This window comes from Sciurus carolinensis, chromosome 6 (genome assembly GCF_902686445.1).
Source record: "Sciurus carolinensis chromosome 6, mSciCar1.2, whole genome shotgun sequence".
Taxonomy (NCBI): Eukaryota; Metazoa; Chordata; class Mammalia; order Rodentia; family Sciuridae; genus Sciurus; species Sciurus carolinensis.
The window spans coordinates 132224225-132231170 of NC_062218.1; the positions used below are offsets into that span (position 1 = coordinate 132224225).

The 6946-nt window shown below is 38.9% G+C and overlaps 1 pseudogene; it reads left to right on the forward strand.

Annotated features, from left to right (window-relative positions):
- The first annotated feature begins 410 nt into the window (after window positions 1-410).
- On the forward strand, window positions 411-6141 carry LOC124986411 (T-cell-specific guanine nucleotide triphosphate-binding protein 2-like; annotated as a pseudogene).
- The last annotated feature ends 805 nt before the right edge of the window (window positions 6142-6946 follow it).

Consider the following 6946-nt stretch of genomic DNA (forward strand, 5'->3'; position numbering starts at 1 on the left):
TTTTCTAAATCCAGATTTGGATGCTCCCTGACTTGAAGCCAGGGGTTGGTTGGAATGACTCCTCCTGTGAGATTCCATGCCTGAGTTATCCTCTGCTTTCCACTCAGCTATCTTACCAAAAGCATGCAATTTCACTTTCAATGCGCAACAAAGTCTCTATTGCAGGGAAGAGAAGATTACAGATATTTGGTTTCACTTTTCAGTTCCTGGAAATGGTGCTCTACAGTGTTGGGCTTCTTCCTTCTGTGCTGTTGGCCAGATTGCTGGGAGGGTAGGCAAACACCAAAGATAATTTAAGCCCCACAGCTCCTCACACACAGTCCAGGGTGAAGTACAGCCTATTTTTACCTGTGGGAGCCACACAAGCACACAGGACCAGGACTGCAAGGGGAGAACAGGTCTACACAGCAGTTACTTCCTGTATTCGGCTGCAGGGACCCCTTCTCCAAACCCAACTTTTTTTGATCTTCCAGTAGAGCACTAGGAGCTCAACTGTGACACCTTTTCTCTAAGGAACTGGTAAGTGGAAAATATTATGGAATTAACTCAGCTTAAAAATAGAATTGTAAATCTGTGGTTCTGAGGCTAGGATCTCCTAGTTGCTCAATATGAGGTGCCATGGACTGAAAGGCTGAAAGGCAGGATGGTTGATGGACATCTAAAAGCCATTCAGAGAATTTAAATATTTGGGACATTTTTCAGAGGCCAGTCACAAGAAAGCTTCATTCCTCTTCATCATAGAAAGACCACAAAAAGTCAGGGTGCCAATAGATACTGACTTTCACTGAGAACATCTGAAATCTAACATTCCTCATCTAATATCCAAATATTTTTCACTCAGAATAAGGGGCATGTCATGTAAACATAGAAACACAGGAGCCCCTATGTATTCAATTCAGCCCTGACTTTACCTCTTCTTACCAAATTGTGGTCTTGACCTTTGCCTCTATGCAAGAGCTCTGCACTTAGAAGGAGTTTTACTTTGAATCCCAGTTCTGAGTTTTGCTAATGGCAGGACTCTACTGTTCTCTCAACCTGTCTCATTTTTTCATAACTTGAAGGTGAGAATAATTATAATGTCCTAATGGGGCTGTTAGGATGAAGTGAGGAATGTACAGATGCATCACTTAGTTTTATAAAATGTGTATTTTCACATTCCCCCCTATTTCTTCTCTGCTTACACTCAGTGGACACACTCTGAATAGCTGGAAGATAGGGTCATAGCAATTCTGTATAGTGCTCTGCCCCAGCTACTACCACCTAATTGCTGTAGCAGAAAACAGTATTTAAGAAGCTTGTGCACAACTTTAGGCAAGGTAAGGGATCTGAACAAGAGGACATGGCTTTTGTGTGTTGAAAGTTTCTCAGGACACAGATGTTTAATATCTACACCCTCCAGCCTTTGTCACTGGGGTTCCATTCTCTTTATCTGCTCAACTCCTCAGGACCTATCTCCATGATTTTCATGACATCCTGTATTATTTCCCTGGCATCCTTTGTAAATGCACTAGTCCAAATCAACATCTGTTGGGATTCAAGTCTCACTCTGTTGAATCCTCTTCAAGTCTCTGGCTGTTTTCCACTTTAAAACTCACTTTACTTATTCTGCTTTGCCAGACCTTATATTTTCCAGAGAGAGGTGCAGGATGGGCTGCTTTCTGCACAGTAATAGGTTGGCCCCATACATACTAGATGCACAAGATTTCATGCCAAGCAGTCAGAGTACTGACACCAGGCCCATGAGTGACTGATACCTCCCCACCCACACAGTGACAAGTCAGTCATCTCAATTCTTCCATGGAGAATGCTTGCCATCCCTACTCATGTATACACCAACCCAGGTCTTGTATAGATGCTCAGAAAAATTCCTTCCAAAATATTTCTTGTCATTTCCTTTCCTGCTGGACTATATTAAATGACTTCCAGGAAGCTCCTGAAGGATGTGCCTAATCCCTCACTTGCAGCCAGATAGCTGCCTTCCTCTCAGACATTCACCTGAGTTGAGGTGCATTGGTTCCTAGTCGAAAAATTCTGCCCTTTCTCTCTATGACATTCAGTATAGTGGTCTTGCACATCATTCATCATCTTTGGTTCTGGATGTGTGATTTCATCTGGTGCCTTATCTCAAGGTATAAGTCTTCTTTAATCAAAAATATTCAGGTCTCCAGAACTGGATTAATTTCATCGATATCAGGAAAGGTGACAGAGGAACCTCCGTGGCATGGCTGATTTGAACAAGAACCCCTTCTGACCCTACTATAGTCTTTGATCATACCATCTCTTCTATTGATGACAGTTTCTACACTAGTCAGTTCCCCAGGTATCTGATCTTCCTCCCTCATTGTGGGCCCATTTTACACACCAGCTTGAGGTAGGTGAAGGGTAGGTGAAGTGTAGAGTCTCAATACAGGTGGACTGACTCTTACAAAATCATATGTTAATTTCCTTTTTTAGTCAAGTTTTAATTTCACAGAAAAAATAAGAGAAAGATACAAATATTTCCCATATGCTCACTGCCCCTACATATGCATAGTATCCCTCATTATAAACCCATACATACACTCCAGGTTGATATGTTTGTTACAGCTGACATGTTTGTTCATTGACACATGATAATTGCCCTGTGTTAGTCAACTTTCCATTACTGTGACAAGATACCTGAGAAAATCAACTTAAAAGATAAAAAATTATTTTGGTTCATGGTTATAGAGGTTTTAACTCATGATAATTTAGCTCTGTAGCTTCTGGGACTCTGGGGAGGAAGAATGTCATGGAAAGGGGGCACATGGAAAAGCAAAGCTGCTTATCTAATGGGTCCCAGGAAGTAGAGGGTGAGAGAGGAAGGGGCCAGGTACAAAATATACCCTTCAAGATGACCTACCTTTTCCAACTAGGGTCACCTCTTAAATTTTCTACCACCATCAAATAGCACATTAGCAATGAATCCATAAATGAACTAATCCATGATGAGGTCAGAGCCCTCATCATTCCATCCCCTCTGAAAGCTCCACCTCTGAACATTGCTGCATTGAGGACCAAACCTTCAACACATGTGCCTTTAGGGGACTTTCCAGATCCAAACCCTAATGCAACCATGGTTCCTAGTGTTCTATATGCCAAAGGTTGGACAAATGTATAATAGCATGTATCCACTTTTATAGTATCATACAAAATTTTTTGTTGTCCAAAAAATTCCACTGTACTTTGCCTTTTCATACCCCCTAAAGCTCCTGGCAACCACTGCTCTTTTGACTTTTTCCAAAATTCGACTTTTCAAGAATATCATATAGGTTGAAGTCATACAATATATAGCCTTTTTAGGTGATCTTCTTCTGCTTAGTATTATACATTTAAGATTTAAGCTTTCCAACTTCTTTTAATTGCTTGATAGTTTGTTTCTTTTTAGTGCTGAATAGTATTCCATTTTTTTATATTCCATAGTTTATTAATCCACTCACCTACTGAAACTCATCTTGGTTGTTTCCAAGTTTTGGGGAATAAAGCTTGTAGAAACACCATGTACAGGTTTTTGTTCAAAAAATGCTTTCAGTTCCTTTGGGTAAATATCAAGGAACATGTATGTCAAATATACCAAGCTGTGTTCCAAAACAGATGTACATTTTGCATTCTTACCTGCAATAAAAGAGAGTTCCCAATGGTCCACATTCTTGCTGTCATTTGATAGTGTCACTGTTCCAGATTTGGTCATTCTAGTGTGTAATCATACAAAATTGATGTTTTAATTTGTACTTCCCTGATAATGTATGATGTGGAGCATATTTTCTTTTGAATATTTATCATCTGTATACTTTCTTTGATGAGGTTTCTGTTAAGGTCTTTGACCATTATTTAATGGTATTGTTTTCTTATTGTAGTTTAGAAAATAGTTCTCTATCAGATGTGTCTTTTGTAATTATTTTTCTTCCAGTGTAGGGAGAATAATCATTTTCCTTCCCTTGATACCATCTTTCATAGAGAAGTTATAAATTTTAATTAAATCCAGATTATCAATTATTTCTGATATGGATTCTGGTTTTTATGTTGATTCTAAATAGTCATTGCCACTCCCAAGGTGATCTAGGTTTTTTCCAGGATTTTTATGGTTTTGCATGCTATGTTTTGAGTCAATTTTTGTGGTGGGTATAAATTCTGTGTCTAAATTCACTGTCTCACATGTACACCTTTTCCAATTGTTTTGCTGAAAAGATTGTGCTCCATTGAATTGCCTTTGCTCCTTTGTCAAATATCAGTTGATATATATATATACTCTCTAAACTGTTAATGATATATGTACATATATATGTGTATATATATATATATATATATATACATAGAAATATACATACATACATAGAAAGAGAGATGTTTATGGACTCTCTATTCTGTTCCATTAGTTTAAATATCTATTCTTACATTAATGTCACCCTATCAGCATTATAATGTCTTGAAGTCAGATATAATAACTCTTGAAGTCACTATTAAGGGGAAGCACATGGTGGTAGTTTCATTGTTACCTTGTTTCACTGCTTACATGTGCAAACATTTTTATAAAAAAAATAAAAATACCTAAAAGAAGATCAAAAAAGAATAACTTGAACAGGAAAATTTCTATAGAAAAATAAGACCTTGAAAAGAATAAAGAATCTCTTCACTGAAATAAGCAGGACAAGATAAGGAAAGAGCCTTGCTAAAAGCAAACTTAGCAAGGTCATGTAGGCCAACCTTTTCTGGCCACGTAGGCCAGAAATCCTGGCAACATACATGAATAGAAAGAGATCCTTTCCCCAATTATAATGTGGGACTGGGACTGAAATTCTATTTTATCTTAATAGCAAAATCAAGATCTTCCCTGTGGTGCTAACTCTGAACTCTCCACTCTGTCCTCCCACTAGTGCCCTCTGCTGCTCACAGTCATGGGTCAGGCATCCTCCTCCACAACCCCTAATAAAATGGCTCAAGATTTGTCACCAGCTTTGACAAGTTTTTAAGACTTTTGAGATGGAAAGCAAAATCCTCTCTCCAGAAACCATTGCTTTAATTCAGTCACATCTGGAGAAGGGGGACATTCAGAAGACAGTTTCTGCAATTAATGATGTATTGAGAAACATCAAGAATGCCCCACTTGGGCTGGGGATATAGCTCAGTTAGTAGAGTGCTTGCCTTGCAAAAGCATAAGGTCCTGGGTTTGATCCCCAGCACTGCAAAAAGAAAAAAAAAAAAAAATGCCCCACTGAACCCTGCGGTGACAGGGGAGAGTGGAGCAGGGAAGTCCACTTTCATCAATGCCCTGCAACGTGACATTATGGGACCTGCCTGGAGTTGGCACCACTTACTACAAACCACAAAATTATCTGAAGGAAATGATGTTTAGTGAGTATGATTTTTTCTTATCATCTCTGCTACACACTTCACAGAAACTGATGCACAACTGGCCAAAGTCATTGCCAAAATGAACAAGCATTTTTACTTTGTTTGAACAAAAATCAGTGGTGATATATACAGTCAGAAAACGTGTAAGCCTAAGACCTTCAATCAGTGCAAGGTTCTGCAAAAGATTCAAGATGGCTGTCTGACACACCTGAAGAAGAACAATCTTAGTCTCCAGCATTCATGTGTCTGACTACGACTTCCCTCACCTGGAGGCCACGCTTCTGAAGGACATACACAAGCGCTACAATGTTACTGAGGCTGCCACTGATTGGAAGAGAGATTCCCTGAAGCAGATGATCTGGCTGGAGGCCCTGAAGGCTGGAGCATCAGCCATCATATCTATGGTAGGCTTAATCAATGATAATGATGTGGAGAACCTGAAGGAGACCTTAACCAACTACAAATCTTACTTTGGGCTGGATGATGCATCACTGGAAAATATGGCTAAGGAATTTCAAGTGCCAGTGCAGGAGCCCCAGGCAAACATTAAATCTCCCATTTGCTCTCAGTTGACAGGGATGAATCCTTAGGGAAAAACAATTGTATTATATTGAGAAAGCATTCTCAATCACTGGAGAACCCCTTGCCACTGGTCTTTACTTTGGAAAGATCTTCTATTTACACAATTATTTCCTTGCCACTGTGGTTAGTGATGCTAAAGTTCTCCTTAAAAAGGAAGGCCTTTTGGCAGACTCTGAGATCTCTGAGTAGAGCTTTAAAAAAGGCAGAGAGCTTCTGACTTTACCTTAGAGTTTTCATGGCACTTCAGACTGAAAAGGTGACTTTTGGATCTTTTAAAGCAGCCTGACCAGGCTGTAATACTCTTGGGTATGATCCTTCTTGGCAAAATAAAGTACAGAAATCTGGAATTGTATGCTAAGAGGAGAGACTATCTCTGTGTGCTGGTTATTTGTACCTAGGAAAATCTCATTGAAGACACTGGGCACAATGAAGTTACAAGATACACAGCATATCTTCAAAAAAGTTTTTCTGGATGAATTTTGTACATAGTATGTTTTTAGAGTTCCCAATATTTTGCTATAAATGTATACATTCTGATCATTTATAGACCAATTAATGTTGACATAACTTTCTTGTTTCTTTTAGGGTTATCATTTTGTATTTGGTAAACACAAAAAAAAAAAAAGAGTGAGTTGGGTATTTTGTAATGGGAATGACAGAGAAACCCTAGTTATACAACTTTTATCTGGAGTATTTGATTACAGGGATAAGGGCACAAGATAGGAACTTGGTTCAAGGGTGTGCATGCTGGAGACCTAACTACTCCTTAGTTGTTAACAAAGATCATTGTGTGCCTGAACTTGAAAGAGAATAAGAGAGAATAGTAATAAAAATAAGTGTAAATAAAAAGAAATACAAAATTCCTTAAGCATATGAAAAGATGTTCAGGCTTCTCTCTCCTACACACTTGCTTTTCCTCTTCCTCGCTTTCCACTCTCTAGCACTCGCCCTTTCTCTTTTCCTCTCATTTTCTCTCTTACCCTGCAGGGAGACA